This window comes from Anabrus simplex, chromosome 7 (assembly GCF_040414725.1).
Source record: "Anabrus simplex isolate iqAnaSimp1 chromosome 7, ASM4041472v1, whole genome shotgun sequence".
NCBI classification, from domain to species: Eukaryota; Metazoa; Arthropoda; class Insecta; order Orthoptera; family Tettigoniidae; genus Anabrus; species Anabrus simplex.
The window spans coordinates 111,682,739-111,703,304 of NC_090271.1; the positions used below are offsets into that span (position 1 = coordinate 111,682,739).

Here is a 20,566-nt window from a genome sequence, read left to right on the forward strand (position 1 = left end):
TCCAGCTGAGACCTTGACGACCAAACAGACAGATAAGAGAAAAATGGAGAACTATGAGATGTTCGTTTACCAACTTCTTCACACCTCTTGGGCTGAACACCGCCTACCAGTTTTGTTTCATGCAGCTCCACTAAATATCATGAAAACATCGGCTTTTCTGTTACACAAAACAGATTTTTTAAAATTTAATGCTGAACCATAATAGGAAGACGCGACGCTGTAACATTATTAAACAATGGCAATCTCGAGTGCTCTCTCTAAATTATATGAAACTGAAATGTCTGCCAAACGAGAAGTGGGCATTGTAATTGCGTTAAAACTATTACATGAGCTAAAGTCTGCACACATTTTGTCGCAGTGTACTACAGTAGTTGCTAAGGGCAAGGAATGCGTGTAGATCTTGCGTGTGACGTGGGAGGTTCGAATCCGGAATGAAGATATTTTTTAAAATTCTTTTGTTTAAATTCTTACCTCAGTGTACGAGAAACATTGTCCTTTCTGCATATTTTTAGTAAATGGCAGTATATGTAGCCCTACGGAGGACGGATTTGAACATCAGAGCTGGGTAAGTACGGAATAGGAACTAGGAGGAAACAAACTACACTGACAGTTTTCAAATACGGTAGCATATGCTCGAAGTGATGACCTGCTTGGTTTATGTACGTCTGGATCCACTGCTGAATAGATCTTGTAGCACGCCGAAGCATGGTCGCTGTTACTGATCTGCAAATTTCAGTCAGAGTTGCCGAAGGTGCTCAGGATTTTCTAGCACTTGAACGTAAACTATTTGTTTGAAATGCTCCGACGGGAAGAAGTCCAATGGCGTTAAATCCGGTGATCTTGAGGGCCAAGGAAAAGGTCCTCCTCTTCCTATCCATGTTCCTGGATGTGTTTTATTCAGATGGAGACGGACGGCTAACATCGAATGTGGGGATCTCCAGCCTGTTGGAACCACATCGTTAAGTGATCTCCAAGTTGTACATCCTCCAGCAGAAATACTGTAGGAGTTTGTGGCAGTTAAATGACCCTCGGAGGATTACTATCCTATAAGGCGAACGCCCAAGGTTCCACACCATACAGTCACTTCCCATTGTACTTGATAGACTGCCTGTCGCACCCAGTGAGGATTGTCAACACTCCAATAGTGCATAATATTGTGGCGGTTGACGGTTCCATTTTTGTTGAATCGCGATTCGTCCTAGAACAATATTTTTGGCAGGAATGCTGCATCATTTTCCACATTTCTAAATAGCCCCTGATAGGAATGCATTCGAGCTTCGAAATTTTGCCCGTGGAGCTCATGGAGTAGCTCTAGATGGCAGGGGTAATATTTACGTACATGCAGTATTCGCCATAAGGACGGCTGGTTGATGTTCAACTGTTGTGCAATTGCCCGATTACTCGTGTGTGGATTGTTGCGAGCTGTGTCCAGGGCTGCCTCCTCATTCTCACCAGGGTGTTAGAATCTTCTCCCGAACAGGTGGTACTCTTTGAATCATGCCTGTCGTCCGTAAACGTCTTTCAACACTGCTGAAAGTCTTTGTAGTCGGATGTCACCTGTCTGGATACCTTTCCTGGTACAGACGTAGCGCCTGGTACGCATTTTCTCCTGCTTCCCCATACATAAGGAGCATGTCTACGTATTCATCCGTGGAAAACATGACGAATGACTGAAGTGACTCATACTTATTTGATTATTGTTTGGTCGGAGGAGCTATACCAGATGAATGGAGAGTTGCTATAGTAGCCCCTGTGTATAAAGGAAAGGGTGCTAGACATAAAGCTGAAAATTACAGGCCAGTAAGTTTGACATGCATTGTATGTAAGCTTTGGGAAGGCATTCTTTCTGATTATATTAGACATGTTTGTGAAATTAATAACTGGTTCGATAGAAGGCAATTCGGTTTTAGGAAAGGTTATTCCACTGAAGCTCAACTTGTAGGATTCCAGCAAGATATAGCAGATATCTTGGATTCTGGAGGTCTGGACCTTTATGTTTTCTTATATATATAAATGATATGAGTAAAGGAGTGGAATCGGAGGTAAGGCTTTTTGCGGATGATGTTATTCTCTATAGAGTGATAAATAAGTTACAAGATTGTGAGCAACTGCAACGTGACCTCGAAAATGTTGTGAGATGGACAGCAGGCAATGGTATGTTGATAAACGGGGTTAAAAGTCAGGTTGTGAGTTTCACAAATAGGAAAAGTCCTCTCACTTTTAATTACTGCGTTGATGGGGTGAAAGTTCCTTTTGGGGATCATTGTAAGTATCTAGGTGTTAATATAAGGAAAGATCTTCATTGGGGTAATCACATAAATGAGATTGTAAATAAAGGGTACAGATCTCTGCACATGGTTATGAGGGTGTTTAGGGGTTGTAGTAAGGATGTAAAGGTGAGTGCATATAAGTCTCTGGTAAGACTCCAACTAGAGTATGGTTCCAGTGTATGGGACCCTCACCAGGATTATCTGATTCAAGAACGGGAAAAAATCCAAAGAAAAGCAGCTCGATTTGTTCTGGGTGATTTCCGACAAAAGAGTAGCGTTACAAAAATGTTGCAATGTTTGGGTTGGGAAGAATTGAGAGAAAGAAGAAGAGCTGCTCGACTAAGTGGTATGTTCCGAGCTGTCAGCGCAGAGATGGCGTGGAATGACATTAGTAGACGAATAAGTTTGAATGGCGTTTATAAAAGTAGGAAAGATCACAATATGAAGATAAAGTTGGAATTCAAGAGGACAAACTGGGGCAAATATTCATTTATAGGAAGGGGAGTTAGGGATTGGAATAACTTACCAAGGGAGATGTTCAATAAATTTCCAATTTCTTTGAAATCATTTAGGAAAAGGCTAGGAAAGCAACAGATAGGGAATCTGCCACCTGGGCGACTGCCCTAAATGCAGATCAGTATTGATTGATTGATTGATTGATTGATTGATTGATTGATTGATTGATTGATTGATTGATTGATTGATTGATTGATTGATAAGCCGTACAGTAATGCAGAGAACAATCTCAATAGCAACGGCGTTCTACTGTTTTTATGTGGCACACTCTGGCCTGTGGCTAAGTATTAAAACATCATATCGGTGCAAAAAAAATGAAAGATGTAGTATTCGAACCATCAATGGTATGTTCCATGCAGTACGGTGGGACGGTTAGTGTCTGCTCGTATTAAGAATAGGATACATAACTCCGTCAGTTCACTATTACATACGCTCTTGACGTTACTGTAACCTCGTTTTAAGCATTAATTTTGCATTTTGCTACACCTGGTCACTAGGCACGACATATCAACACAGTGGCATGGGAGACTGGCGTAGATAAGTGATTTAAAAGTCATGTTTTTCGAAAGTATTATAGAAACTGTCGGGTGTGGTCATGATTGCTTGCATGCTGAGCTTACGGGGCATTAGTATGACAAAGGGTGTCGTATAGAAATATCGACCCTACGACTTTTCACACGTTCGATGGGCTGCAAAAGGCAGGTTTAGTGGACGCGGGAGAGAAGGGAACTGAAAATGGCACCTTAGGCCTTTATTTACAATGCAAGTTCCAAGTAAGCCTTTGTAGCCTTTGTATATACAGTGTGGCTGTGGAGCAGACTACGCATATAATCCTGGGAGACCCATATGCTGCAATTTAATTAATAATCCTGGTATTAATACACTGCCACATGGTCCAGATAGGGTAGGGGGGATATCTTATTTTTAATTTTTTTTTTTTTTTTTTTTTGCTATTTGCTTTACGTCGCACCGACACAGATATGTCTTATGGCGACGATGGGGTAGGAAAGGCCCAGGAATTGGAAGGAAGGGGCCGTGGCCTTAATTAAGGTAAGCCCCGGCATTTGCCTGGTGTGAAAATGGGAAACCACGGAACACCATCTTCAGGGCTGCCGACAGTGGGGCTCTAACCCACTATCTCCCGATTACTGGATACTGGCCGCACTTAAGCGACTGCAACTATCGAGCTCGGTAGGAGGGATATCCGGACAGCTCCTATTTCCAGACACTCGTAACATCTATGTGGCTTACATTTGAAATAAGCGTCAGATGTGTTTTCGAAACAGATAACTAGTTGACAGCACCCTCTTGCAGTAGAGTGAAAAAGTAGTGAATGGCAGGTGTCGCGCGGTTCTTGCTTCAGACAATATCAAAATAAACACGGTAAGACGCGCCTCCTATACTTTTTCTAGACTATATATTTATTCTGATTTCGTTTCACTTAAATGGAGAAAATGTACAACGCGAGAGTAAGATAATCTCTAGTATTGAAAATGAAAGGTTTAACCAGGCAATGTGTGGGTGGTAATATGCAGGCCATGGCGCGAAATTTGAATGATGGAGAGACTTGTTCCTATTTCCGGACGCTTGATTGTTCCCAATTCCGGACACCAATACATACCAACGATATATTCAAAGCTGGTTGATTGTACAGGTTAAAGCGACCACCGACATGTATAAAGACAATATTATTAAATACCGTATTATTACTCTTTTACGTTTGATAACTTTGGTTCTCAAACTATCAGTTCAACTTAGAGGGGTGCCCAAGATAAAGGGGTGTGACGTTTTCTTCACATATCAGTACATTAGTGCTGTAGATACATTCCGAGATGATGATTTTTTTTTTTTTTTTTGCTAGTTGTGTTACGTCGCACCGGCACAGATAGGTCTTACGGCGACGATGGGACAGGAAAGGGCTAGGAGTGGGAAGGAAGCGGCCGTGGCCTTAATTAAGGTACAGCCCCAGCATTTTCCTGGTGTGAAAATGGGAAACCACGGAAAACCATTTTCAGGGCTGCCGACAGTGGGGTTCGAACCTACTATCTCCCGAATACTGGATAGTGGCCGAACTTAAGCGACTGCAGCTATCGAGCTCGGTGATGATGAAATTACTCAGTAAACCCAAGATACTATCTGGGTCAGACAGAAAGTTGCGGCAGTTTGTAGGTACGGCAGGAATAACATATTGTACTCATTACAAACATTAGTCGTGACAGAAAAATCAGATCCATGTTCATTATTAAGCTATTCATTATTCAGTACTTACAGTAAATGTATAACTAAGGCACAATTGTACTACCACATTAAAACTTCACAACAACAACTCAGTTCGTAAGAGTCACCACGGACGGAACAGGAGTTTATTGTCACGCCTTGAGACTTAAGATAGACACATGCGTGCAAGCAAGGCTTACCTCTCGCACCCCTTACCCCGCAACCGTACGACTTCTCTCACTTGCTTCGAATGCCAGGTGGAATAAGGAAGATACAGTTACAGAGAAAACGCACCCTCCAAAACTATTTCTCTAAGCCCATTGTGTATTGAGTTCATGACGATGAACCCTTATCAGGCAATTTAGCACTTTTAGCAGGACAGACTTTATATGACCCACAGGGCTGACTGACTAACTTCGGTTATAGAGGAGTGTCCAAGATAGAGGGGAAATGAGGATCCACCCCAACCCCGTTATGAAAAATTTTAAAAAAATGATAAGGGCAATACATGTTTATGTGTTTTTGAGGTATTGACTATTTCAGTGACGTTTCTGCACGAATGGGATCATGGATTCAGTGCGGCTTGTGCCAGATGTGGTTTCACGAAGTTTGTGTGGGAACAGCATGAAAGTTTGATTTTGTGTGTAGCAAATGTGTTGTAAAACAATATGAAAAGTAAATAGTAATGTACCGTGCATGTGTTAAGTTGAATATTGGGGAATGAAACCGTTGTAACTGGAAAAAATATGATGTCCGGGAAATGGCACAGTATGTTTCAGTGATGTCCGGATTTAAGAGCATCTGTTCCTATTACCGGACGTTTCCAATTTTTTTTTTTTTTTGTGTAAGTATGTAATATTATCTAAATGTTATTAAACCCGTTAGTAACATTAAAGCATATTGTATGAAACTGTGTATATTTCAGTGGTAGATATATTCACTGTTATGTGCTCAATCCAAAAACATCTGAATCGTTCGGATATAGGCCCCCTACCCTATCTCTCGAAATACAGCCGTTAAATATCCTTGGTTGGCGATGTCTAGCTTCAGAATCCCATGATTACCTTGCCGCCGCTAGTAGAAAAATGCCAACTTTTCAGGTGAGCGTTTTAAAGGTGTAAAAGTAGCTGAACAAATCACAGAATGCAATCTCAAAACAATTTATTTTCCCTTATGATAGAATATACATGTATTCATGTTTTGTGCAGGATTTTAACTTGTATTAATGTTTTGAACCTATTGAAAAAATATAAGTAATATTATTCGAACTTACGGTACTTTCCTTACCTGGAAGGATAGCAACAATTACCTCAAAATCATTGGTAACAGAACACTATTGATCTTTCGAGATTTTCTTCTGGGTTCCAGTGAATTATTTCCTCGCTACCAAGCAAGTTCATAAGCTAACTGAACTAATTACCATATGCTTTACGTCGCACCAACACAGGTAGGTCTTATGACGACGATGGGATAGGAAAGGCCTAGGATTATGAAGGAAGTGACCATAGCCTTAAATTGAGGTACAGACCCAGCATTTGCCTGTTGTGAAAATTGGAAACCACGGAAAACCAGCTCATTTTTTGAATTTGTTGATGTTGATGTACTAAAGCTACTGTATTTTAAAAGCATACATGATTCAGGCTGTCCAAATGTTATGGAAACGTTATTTCAACAATGAAAATCCCGAACTAGAAATAATTGCTGGGGCTCATATTAATTTCTTTGTGAATATTGGAAACTTTTCATCCAGACAGTAAAATATTTGGAGAATTCTTATCTTAGTATTATGGATTCCCATGAAGCAGTATAGTTACATATTGGTAAAGTTGGACAGAGAATTAAATACAGATACTTCGATAGTATTACTCACATAATGATAGCTACTGTTCTCAGTTCAAATTTGAAATATTCATGTAAAAGCAATTTCCTTGCATTTTATGATTCTTTGTATTCTTACATGCTTAACAAATTTGATGGTAGTTTAAAGTGTTTAATACCGCTATGTCTTAAAAGGGAATTATCATTGAATGGCATACATGACGTGTGCAGTGTATATAACTGGATTGCGTTAACGAAGATGAATTGTATGAGGAATTTTGTAGTTGTAAGGATGCAGTAACATGTGCTGTGTCTTTAGAGGGTAACGCTAGCCAGAAATGGGTGGCGGTTTTCAGCAGTCTAAAATCTAGCAACATAGATTCTGAAATCTTGGGGAAGTTGGTAGGCTATGTTATGAGCATACTAGGTAGTAATTCTCACAGAGAAAGAGTATTTTATCTTATGAGTAACAAGTAGACAGATATTATGAATAGAAGCAGTACATAGCTGATAAAATCAGAACTGCAAGTTGCCACGAACTTCTCGTATTCTTGCACTGAATTATTAGAATTTGCAAAAAAGTGATGGAGAAAAATCTGTTGCAAAATATTTTTAGGTCTTCTTAAAGTATAAAATAATGTTTTTTAAAATTTCTTTTACAAACACTGCGTAGCCTTTTCTTTTTCTTTTGTGAAATTTTAGGGGCTGCCTGGCCGAGGCGGTAAAGGCGTGGGTTCTAATCCCCGTCAGGAAGTCGTAAAATTTAAGAAACGCGATTTCCACTTCCGGAGGTACATATGGCCCTGAGGTTCACTCAGCGTACACCAAAAATGAGTACAAGGTTAATTCCTGGAGGCAAAGGCGGCCGGGCGTAGAGCTAATCACTCTACCCCATCACGTGCCGCGGTTAACAATGGTGGAAGCCTTTACCTTCCACTCCTCTAAGGGCCTTCATGGCCTGTACGAAGGCGTCTTTGTCTTTTTTGTAAAATTTTGCCGCGTTCTAAATCTCTCTTATCTTTGGTCATTAATATAGAAATCTCCCCTATTTTCTTCCAAAATAGTTGGACAGCCTAGTCGAAATAGTGCCATTATTGTCACATCTAAGTTACAAAGCCATCTGTATGGAGTGAGTCGCTGTCGAAAATGGTCGTAACTTATATACCAGTGTTCTATTTGATATTAATAGGAAGTAAATGATTGTCAAAAACTATCGTAACTTAAATTTTAATGCGTTCTACTTCATATTAATGAAAATATATAAAACAGTACACTGAAACATCGCCTATATAATCGTTATATGGACGAAATAAATCACGATACTATTCTAAGACGAACGAGCATAAACGACCACATCAAATGATGTAACTCAAAATCCGATTTTTTGGACGTACGACAAATTCTTACTGGGGTAGCGTTGGGAACTTTATGTTTTACAAAAACTGTATTACGATTGTGGTAGAAGTCCATAGTACTCAAATCGCCATTCTACAGTATCCTGAATTTTAGAAGTCGCTCACTTATTTTAGCGATGAACATGCCAACAGCGCCACGGGTTGATATGAAAATCGTTTAGCAGGTTCCCTCCCTGGCTTTAAAATAAGTACGCTTATGTGCATTTTCTCTTTGCTTGGAAAGAAATTATTCGAATGGTGGCAAAAGAATCTACTTCGCTTCGTATGCTAATTTGCTCAACATCTGTCTTCATTCGAGCCTTTTCCAATTCAATCTTTAATATATTTTATAACTTTTATATTTTTAGGGTGTATTTTATCTGGTGATTATGGTAATTTAAGTTATTATTTTGGGAGTGATATTTTATCTTACGGGTTTATTTTATTAAGTTTTTGAATTTGTGCCTTAATGATTACGGCGAGAGAGTCAGTCTACCGTGTTAAGTTTTATAATCAGTTATTTCAAGTTTATGTTTTATTTTTGCTGTTAATATTGTACTGTACTTTTAGAAGAATAAGTATATTTTTTTATTTTGTATTTTTTGAGAGTAGTTTAATTCCAACTTTGTTTGCAATTTTGGGTTGAGGATATCAACCCGACCGATTACAGGCAGGGGTATATTTATTATTTTATACTTTATTAGCTTCTTTGCCCTTGTTGGTGGGATTATTTAATGTTTATAAAATTTATGGTAATTTAGATTTAAGATTATTGATAAATGTAAGTTTATTTAATGTTGTATTTTATTTGGTATTGATTTTGGCCTTTCTGTTGTGGATGGAAATGGTAAGTTCTGCATTGTTGCTGGAGATGCCATATTGCCAGAAGAATTCTCTGACCATTGTCCAGGGGTTCTTGGAGGCGGCACTTTCCTCTTGAGCTTGATGATTGTAGGTCAGACATCACTCAAGGGCGTTTCATTTGATATATTTTGACAGTATGTCTTACAGCTATCTCTCTAATATCGTTTCACAGTCCTCTTTACTTGTGCGTCGCGAATTCTGCAATTAGGCTAATGTAATTTCCCATGCGGCCAAGCATTTGTACCTGTCAAATGCTTGTTTTTTTAGCCGTTATCCTTGAACATTATTTATTCACCAAGGTGCGGCATGTTCTTTCGATTCAAATATTTTCTTCCTTTGAGGAATTCTTATAAAGGTTGTCGTGTTAATTAGGTCAGTGAGAGTGTCTTATATTTGTAGTGCGGAGGAAGCCTTCACTATTCTATGATATTTCACCCAATCCGCTTGTTTTATGTTCCATTTAGATGATGGATTATATGAAAATTGATGGTGCTCGATCGTTCCGATTTCGATTGTGAAGTGATCCAAACCTATTGTATTACTTTGCACTGAACGTCTGTTGGAGGTCCTCAGCTGTTGGAATTACAGTAGGTGAACCATCGTTGAAGACGAATAAATGTCATTCTTCAATCATATCCAGTATGACCGTTCAGTACGCATCATCCATTGCTCATCCACACGATGAGTTATGAGCATTAAAATCTCAACATATTATCAGTGGTGCTTCCAACTGTCTGATGATATGGAACCATTCTCTCCAGAGTACAAGAGTCTTAGGTAAGAAGAACAACTCTTGTGAATTCCAATCTATCACCTGTACTCAAGCTGTGATTACTTGGGAAGACTAATATATTTGAAAAATCAATAGTTATTTCAGTGTATGGTACTAATGTTCTAATAAGTATAGTTTGCCGTCTTCTCTATCATTCCGTAACAAGTGATCAGTTCACAGCTCGGTAGCTCCTACAGATGAAAGCTGTGGCTCTAGTTGTAGGATAAGATCAATTAGGTTATTGAATGCTGAATGTTCGCAAACGCATTGAGCTCCAAGTGAACTTTCGTCGTATTACGTAGTGTATGTACTGAACAAGACCAAATACGTTGAAGGTTTGTTTCGAGTGCAGCGCGGTCGTGAAAATTCAATATTCATTGACTTGGCCCGTAACGGGCGACTTACACGCACTCTACAGTGTGATGGCGGTAGTGCCAGACCCGTAGCTCAAATCCTTTCCAACAGAACAAATATGGCCTAGGCCACCATAGCTCAATCGGATAGAGCAACCGACGTGAAATAGGAAGATTGTCGGTTTCGGATGCCACTGGTATTCGTTGGACCATTTTTGTTCTGTATTCAACATCTCTTCTATATGTACTGTACACGACCTCATATGTCGAAAGTTTATTTCGAGAATTAGTTTTTTTCCCAGACTGCTGTGCAAAACTTAAGGACGAAATAGATTAAGCAATATAACATATCAATTACTCTGTGGAAATGAACGAAAGTGTGGTAACTTGTTGCCAGAGGTCTCCCACGCGTACATGGAAACCTGACCTGAGGTCAGCGCGACTGTAGCGCCAAATGGGTCTGGCCCCACAAAACAAGGCAGTTGAAGGAACGGGACAAGACAGTGTGAGTCAATCAGCGAGCTGTTACGGTGTACTGTGGTAGAGTTATTCATTACGACCTGGCCCTGAAACAACATTTGGATGAATTCACACGGGGAAGAATCATCGGGAAACTGAAAGAAGGACGAAATATGATGAGTGTAACCCACGAGTTTGGTATTCCTCACAGCATTGTTTCACGTGCATGGAGATCATTTCCGAACCACAGATACTGCTGCCCGAAGGAGAGGAGGGGATCGAAGACAGTCAACTGCAGCAGCAGATGACCGCTACATTGTGCGACAGGCAAGAAAAGACTCACTTCAAACAGGAGGTGCGCTTGCAACCACATTTAACAGGACTGCAAGGCACCCAATCTCACGCTCCACAGTGGCACGGTGACTGCGTGGGGGTGGTCTGTTTGCTCGACAACCATTACGTTGTATTCCGTCGACACCCGCACATCGATGGCACCGTTTCTCATTATGCCAAGAGCATCAGGTCTGGACCGACGAGGAGTGGGCTCGCATGCTCTTCTCAGATGAGAGCAGATTCAGTATGAGTAGAATTCTACACGTATCTTCATCCGGCGACAGATGGGGACACGTAATGCACCCAGTAATATTGTCGAACATAATCATTTTGGTGGTCTAAATGCTATGGTGTGGGGAGGGATAATGTTACGTGGGCGTACCGACCACCAAATCTTTGAACGGGGTACACGCATCGGTCAACGTTATTGTGACAGTGTACACCTTTCCCCGCTTGCGTCCTTTCAGGGGTGCATTCGGCCCTACATTCATTTTTATAGATGGCAATGCACGACCGCTTCCAACAGCACAGGTGGAGGAGCTCTTGGAACGAAAGGATATTCAGTGGATTGAGTTGCCTGCCCATTCCCCCAACTTAACTCCCATCGAGCACGTGTGGGACATGTTGGGCAGACGTATTGCAGGACGTCCACATGCACCAACGACCATCCAGCAGGGAACACGTTGCATGGTGATCACACACCCTACTAAGAACCATGTCCCTTCATTTGTGATGTCCAGGGGAATATCATGAGTCGCAGTGACTTACGTGTAATTATTGGCTCTTTATAAACTGGTCATTTATATTTGTCTCATCGCATATTGCTCTCAGATGCCTTTAGGGCCGATGACCTTCGATGTTAGGCCCCTTAAAACAACAAGCAAGCAGCTCTCAGATGCTTACGGTGCCATACTGTAGCAGTATGGTTCAAGTTTCATCGAGGTATGTTACTTGGCAGTTACACAACATGCGAAAGTTACTTTCGTCTTTAAGTTTTGCACAGCAGTGTATATTTGTTTTGGTATTTGTGTCGTTTGATTATGGTTGCGTGGTGGGCAAGGATTGTGAGTAATCGGAAGTGTGGTTCTTTGCAGTGCTACATACTGTACATTCTTTGGGTTTCAGGAGGTAAGGTAGGTTGTGCTGTCGGATGGATATGTTGGGGCTGTTTTCTAGATAGATCCCTCGTATTTTCCATCGTTGCGCCAAGCCTTCCTTGGTGAATCTCTCTTCATACTCAGCAGCTTCCATACTGTCACAATCATAAATGGGACTGGGTCTTCGTTGGAAGCTACATTTTGCTCTAGCCTGTGCCAAAAGGCAGATGAAAACTTTTACATCCGTCAAGAAATGCCAATAGGCGGTAGACAAGTAAGAGCCACAGGAAATTATTATGGGTATTATTCAAAAAATATTTTGAGGCTTTCTAGCCATTTCTTCTATATCATTCTTGTCTTTCCTGCCACGGGCTTATCTCAACGAGTGACTTTCATAGAGTAAAAGTAATTAATGGGACGTAAAACCAATAATATTATTATAATTATTATTGTTGTTATTATATAATTGTATATTGCACTCGCTCACCTCCTGAGTTCCAGACTAGCCTTAATCTCAGGGGTGATCAGTTCGTAAAAGTTGTTAAAATTTTAATCAATAAAATTAAATATATATATATAGGCGCACCAAATGAACACAGGGATGAACGGGGCATGAAAATAAAGGTAAAGAGGGACGGCTCATTCATAGATACTAATTATAGACTCCACAATAGGACTGGGAAGTGACAACTTAAATTTCATGGGTATACTGGACTAACTACAATAAAAAGATCTGCAAACTGTTTCCTATTGAAATTACAATAAGGAGCAATTTATTTACTTAAATCGCACACAAGTGATTACAATTATTACACTTAGAAATTTTCATCCTAAAAAGAATGCATACATTTGAATTCACCTCACTACTCTGGTAGGGTGAAATATTTGGTGAATTCGCCCCATTGGTTACTGGGGATCGAATCCACATCCGTATGAGTGGACGTTTCACCGCTGGAGATCTTCTATCGGAGACGTGGGCATGAGAGTAACCATTTACTGTCATCTCCACGTTCCGTTGGACATGAGACACTACCGGTATGTACATTCTAGTAGGCCGAATTCCCACCAGATTTACAAACATGCCAGATGTAGCTCGTCAACTCAAAGCTTATCTCAATATTTACGTTTGTCAATACGACAAGACGTACGGAAAGGTTCATTATTATGCTCGCACCATTAAAACATGTGCCGTCCGTGGGTTATTCCGCACATACCGCCAACAATCTCCCACGTGGAAAACCAACATCGACACATGACGACTGTCCCTAACATATCTTCCTATGATTATTAAATAATTATCATTATCATTCTTTATCTGATCATTATCATATTTTGTGATTACCATCAATTATTTTATTATTATCATTCATTTCAATTATCATCATATATTCGATTATTATCATTTATCATCCGGGATGATTATATGCTAACCTTTGCCGACGTTTCAAATGAAGGGTCGTTTTTCCTCGTAATAAATCCGCACAAATAATGATCAGTTTCATAATACATTATTATTATTATTATTATTATTCTCAAAAATAATATATGCCAGTTCTTCTTCTTATTCTTCTTCTTCTTCAACTTTTGATTTTATTATTATTATTAATTTCTTCAGTGGAGATTATTATTATCGTATCACTTATTCATCACGGATTTAATATTTTACATTGATCTCACCATAATTATTATCACATTAATCTAATAAACTCTTCCTATTATTCCTCTTCGAATTATTATTATTATTATTATTATTATTATTATTATTATTATTATTATTATTATTATTATTATTATTATTATAACTCAAATTTACATGATACAGTACCGTTAGCGATATTTATGGTTAATGCATAAGCTTTTACAATTTCGGTCTACTTTGGCACTAAGCAATTGATTTAAGACAAGATTCACTTGGATTATTATTATTATTATTATTATTATTATTATTATTATTATTAAAATGGAAAGTGTTATATTTTTATTTCCACCCTCTAGAATTTATTCACAAATGTTGGCTCCCATTGTGAACCACCACGATCCGACTCACATCGATCGGGACAACACGGTATTCGGAACCGCAACCTTCATTTTGTACTGCCGTTAATTTTATGGGGACACCATGTCCTCCCAAGACACGTCTCAAATCCCATGGCACATCGTGGCTGGGCAACTACATCCAATGCCTGCGATTGCTAAAATATTCCTTCCTTTTCATTTGAAGTCCGTTTATTCCACTGGAACTCGTCAAACATTTAATATATTAATTAATCCTCGGTGCGTGGATTCTGCCACTCATAACACCGGAATCGACATTATATCGTCTTAAGCATCGAGATTTATCTATTTCATCATCAAAAAGAGTACGGCTCAATTCTCACCTCATGCCGGATTTTCGTCCCGCACGGCTTCCAATCTCAAAAATGGGCTCAAACCACTCTGGGCTTTCAACATAACGTGAACATTATATACACGTGCCTCTATTACTTATAAACAAATTTTTATGGTTATGATGAAGTCCAAAAACGTGAAATCAACAATTTACGTAAAAATCAAATTTACTGCCCGAATTAAAGTCTTTTACGCCACATGTTATCTCTACATTGATTATTACTTTCGCCAGCGAACTCTCACAACATTATTATAATAATACTTTAACTTGCGAACTCCAAAGCATCATTATTATTATTATTATTATTATTATTATTATCATTATTATTATTTCTAATGACCTTCCGTACGCAACCACATAATTACGCACTCTGGCACTTTCATATATCTGGATGTCTGGTAACAAATATGCCTAACTGAGGTACAAATAATCACCGTGGTGATTGAAAAATCAAAATAAACTGGGTTAGCATAAAATAAAAATCTAACACTTGAAATGAACTTAAATCAAAGTATTCACAAACAGCATGCATTAATTGAAAGAAATATTCCATATTTACATTATATACAACAAACAAATATTCAATTAACTAGTCTAACCCATAAATACGTTAATGTAATTTAGTTCGTCCGTCTATCTTAAATAAATCATGGATTCGGGAAGCGATCCATGTGTTACGTTAAGTAACCATGATTAATTTACCCTGAGTCCCGTTTTGTCGCGATAACATCCCCAAATATATCAAATTTGTGTACTCATTACTGTGTACAATTCCATTGTCTCGTGGCGATGGAGAAGCCTCATGGCCCCATATTGGTTTACTCGTGCATCATGTCGCATTTTATAATATTAACAAAACAAAACACTTCTGGGCGATTACCCATTATTAACACCTTACTAAAGAATTAACAATGATTTATACAAAAACAACACTTATAGATGCCCAAAGACCCATTACACTTTCACGATTATATTCTTCACTTGAGCTCGAACCACAAGCCGTGACACTTACGACGATGTGTCGTTTTATTCGAACCGGCGCGTATGGCGTTTGTCAACCGACACTTCCTGACGTATTTCTAGGCCGTCTCGTGATCGCTTCGCTCCTACAGTTCCCTGCTCGGATAACTTTATCACCGTCTATCTTGAATTATTTACTTCAGGCTCCGCACACTGCCTTCCAAAAGTACTATCGGCGTGCCGTTAGTTATTTATTTTCAATCATATGAAACTTTTAGAAATGTATTAACTTCAACAATACAGATATACTGATTATTAACACTAGGTACTATGAATAATCACACTGTTCGTCATCACTCTCATAATGATTCACGTACTTTCAGCTCTGACTTCGAATGCGTCCCGAGGTACTAACTTACAGAATCAACGTGTCAGAGTCTCAACTACTTCATACGAATGGTGATGTGAGGTCCAACTCCTGGTTATTTATGGGCGATATGGTCTCCCGCCTGGGTCATCCGCGGTCATACCAGAGGGAGGGATGTTGGTTATCCTAAATCGGCATATGCAGGTGGATTTGGATCTCTCAATTTATCGCACTTAATGAACTGGCGATACACATTCACGTGTCGTATTCTGATCTCATATCGTTCGGCGATCATGGATATATTACTTGATTTCTGTCCTCCATTTTTCGCGCGCTAAGTCAGCGTCTGTGCTGGTGCGATATCGCTTACCAATAGGAATACAGCGTGGGTCTTTTCCTAGAATTCTATATTTTAATTCGTCAAACTTACAATTAATCAACATGGGGATGACATCTAAAAAAATCCCATCTGTTCAATTCAGTGGTTGGAATGTTTTAATTATTATTACAACTGGAGATAACTGGAGTTCATATTGACTTCTGTCATGTTGGCGCATCTGCGAGTCCTCTACAAATTTTGTCATTGGCTAACACTGCAGCGGTTCGTTTAAATATCTCCCTCTGACAACTTAACAACAATATGCCTCGAGGCATGGGAAATTCTCTTGCGACATATTCTCCGTATTCGTGACACATGGCCTTCGCTCTTGTTCAAAAATAAATGCTCCCTCACTTCCTCGTTGCAATTAGGACTGTTGTTCTGAGTTCTACATTTAATCCTCATAGCTTTTGACAAGGAAATATATCACCCATTATGACAAGCTTAACTCTTGGCGACAGATTGTCGTGAGCACGTCTGACAATGTTGAAATCTCTTGGTCTACACCAGAATGACAATGTGTATATTTCAATACTCTCATATTCCTTAATTTATTTTATAATATCAAATCATGATACCTATGGGCTATCTCATCCGGGTACAATATACAGACTTTCAACTTAATTTTTAAGGAATTTTGGACTCCATCCAAAATGAATTAAACTGATAGAACTTACTTTAACTAATACCATATCAAAAGTATATTTTCTGAACAATTTTTGTTCAAAACACGTTTAAAACAAGAAGACTGTTTATCACATTTAATATTTAATTGTGCATTAGAATATATGATGGGGAATGGTACAAGGTCAACCCAAAGAACATGAAAATTGGAAGTTCTAAACCAAATTTAAGTTTAAACTGTTTAGGATTTCTTGATGACCTTGCTCTGTTGTCCATCAATATTCAGGAAACTTGACCCCAAACTCAATCTCTACAAGAAATAGCACGAATATTACGTCTTATAATATCCTTTGAAAAACCTTAGATGTTTACTTATCCGTCAGTAGTACATAAAATAACAATTGATGGACAAGAAATCAAAATTGTTGATAAATATAAGTATTTAGGAGAAATTGTAACTTATAATCTTAATGAGTAACCAGCTGGGCATAATGGAATAAATACAGTGAACAAAGCAAATGAAAGTATAATACTAAGACTACGTACAACAAAATAAACTTATTGACAGCAGTAAAATTAAGGCATTATAAAACAGTGCCACAGCCTGAAATAACTTATGCTAGTGAAACCACTTTTAAAACTACTAATACAGCTGAAATAGGCAAAACACTTAAGACAGAAAGAAAAGGAAATAAAGCATTCATAAATAAACAATATCAAGTTAAAGGACAATGGAGAATAGCACCAAATAAATCTTTTTATAAAGAAATGTTAACGATATTAAGCACGAGTATGAAAAAACGTATATCATTCTGCATAACATGTAACAAAACTTTTCTGTACATTTAACTACGTCGACACTGAAAAGTATGGCTCCATTTTTAACAAAATAACATATCATTCTTGAGACATCTTATCAGAAAACCCGGTACCAGAATTAGCAGAAGAATAATTGAAAAATTTTGGGATAGCAAGACCAAGATTAAATGGATTAGGTACGGAAAATAAGGATTATATTAAATCACTCCAAATAACAATAAATTATCTTAAGAACAAAACAGACAAAATTTAGATACTTCAAGACACACAGACACATCATGCTACAACCAAGATTAATAAATTATCTAACGGAATGGTGTTTTCGATTGAAGAAAGGAAGGCAGTATCTCTCAGAATGAAGAAATATTGGGTTAATAGAAAGGCAAAAATCCTCTGTATAATTTTTAGTAGTCCTATGTAGGACATAATATATAAAATAAATAAATGAATTATTATTATTATTATCATTATTATCATTATTATTTCAGGTAGTATCTCATTTGTGTGCATATTGATGTTTTTTAACGAATGAATCTGGTATTTGATATCCTCCTCCTTCCAACATGGCACACTGGAATGCTCTTCGTGGGAAGATTAAGAAAGGAATCCACAGCGGAGTCAATAAAGAAATCCGTTACCAAGAAGGAAATTATAGGAAATGTGATCTGAGAAGAAGTGTTAACGAAAAGTAATAGAAAATCTTTTAAAACAGGTATTCCTTCTGATTATCTGGAAAGAATAAATTAATCAGATTTTTGGCCAGCAGAAATAACTGTTAGACGTTTTCACTTCTTTCGGAGGAACTTCGGGATTTCGCTCGAATAAAACACAAATAATTCTTCCGGAAAATCAAAGTACAGAGGAAATGAGGGAAGAGAAAATATAAAGATAATTCTATGGAATAGTGGAAGTTTAAAAAGTGCACTCGACATGACACCAACAGGCTGTCTAAACGGATACGACATGGCAATATTAACAGAAATATTTCTCACCGATCAACGGCAACATGCAGAATATTACTGCATTCATTTTCAAGCGAAACAGGGAGAAAGAGGACGGTCTATAGGAGGAATAACTGTTCTCCGTAAACCATGGCTGATCACTATAATCTCGACAACTAAACAGTAACACACCCTGCTAATAGAGACGAATACTTCTAAACGAATGCAACAGTTTTGGATAAAAATAGATGAGTTAGGTGAACCAATCACACTGAGTAAACAAGACAGCCCCCTAATCATTGCAGGAGACTTAAATTGCAGACTGATATACAAAACTACAACATTAAATTAGTAACGAACAAATTGCAAGAAGGCGGCTTCCTCCTATTAAATAACAGCGAAGTGCCAACATACTATATGTATGTGATAATGGCAAAAGCACGGTATTAATATATTGCACTTATAAGAGGTCCAATAAACGTGGAAATAGCCCCTCTTTGGACATCCAATCACAGGCCAATACAGAAACATATTCCAATGGAAATGAAAATTCAAGAAGAATGATGTGCATCAAAAGCCAAACATAGCATCTATTCTCAAGAAAAATAGACGTCGGTACAATAGAAGAATGAACAGAACAATTTAAAGCAAATAGAAACGTTAATAGAGGATTCAAGATTGGAAGAAGCTGTGCAAACAAAGAAAATTCTAACACAAGCCTCAATACCTAGAAAGTAAAGAAACGAGAAGAGAAGACCCTACAGAAAGTTTCTGAGGGAGAAGAAACAGACATACTGGGGACAAGAAAGTGAAAGAATAGTAGAAGCTACGTCCCAGGAAGCAAGCGCAGACACACTGTATAAACATGAAAGAATGGACGACACACTCTAGTAGCATACTCAACAAGGAAGGAATAAAGGACACACCAGAAAACGGTCGAAAACCGGCCTACAATCACCAATAGAATGGATTCCACTGACTACAAATATGAGGTCCAAAAATGTGATCGAAAGCACGAAGAACAAAAAAGGCGCAGAACAAGACAACATAGTTAAAAACATCGCTCACCTCCTAATACCTATATGGCCAAATTTTGTAATAAATGCATTGAGACGGCCTCAGTACCAGAAAAGATGGGACAGTCCATAGTGAAAGTGCTATATAAAGGTAAAGGAGATCCAAAGGACACCAATAAATACAGAGCATCGGTCTGTAGAATATTCCTTTCAAAATATTCACAAAAATATTTACAGAGAGAATAAAAAAAGAAATAGACGAACACCTTTCAGATACTCAGTTAGCGTCCAGGAAAGGAAAATCAACTCCAAACGCTATAGAACTACTACTAAATAATATAAGGGAAGCCCTTAAAAGAAAAGTTCTACGTAGTATTTCTAGACTTAACCAAGGAATTTTGATCTTATAAACCTGGAAACTGTGATACAGAAACTAGAAGAAACCCTAGACAGAAATAATATACGGACGCAATTTATAAAATCAATACTCAAATGGAATAAAATAAGAAGTTCAGACAATCTCTCACTGTCAGAACCGATACTCCAAACAAAAGGAATACTACAGGGTGATCCGATTAGCCATTCACTTTTCATCCTGGCAGCAGAGTAAATTATGACATTAGCTCAAAATGAGGACATAGTATCATACACATACGCCGACGATATAGTGATAGAATCAAAATACATCACAAAACTCCAAGACACAACAAACAACATGGGAGAATAGTGGTGCAAGCACAAGTTCAAAATTAACATTACAAATACGGAAATGATGGTGTATAGACAAGGAGGGAAAGCTCCAGGTTCGGCAGAAATCTTCATCAAGAGGACGAAAATAACCATCGAAAAACATTTTAAATACCTAGTCATCACGCCGCAAACAAGCGTTAAATGCTTCACAAAGCATGTGACAGAGAAAACAATGCAAGCGGTACGAGCGATGCATGAAATACGCTACATCAGAACCCTCAGCTTAGA

At 38.3% G+C, this 20,566-nt stretch overlaps 1 protein-coding gene across 1 annotated transcript in view; it reads left to right on the forward strand.

Annotated features, from left to right (window-relative positions):
- LOC136876942 (esterase E4) overlaps positions 1-20,566 on the forward strand; it is a 215,031-nt gene that overhangs the window by 50,219 nt on the left and 144,246 nt on the right. The window lies entirely within an intron of this gene.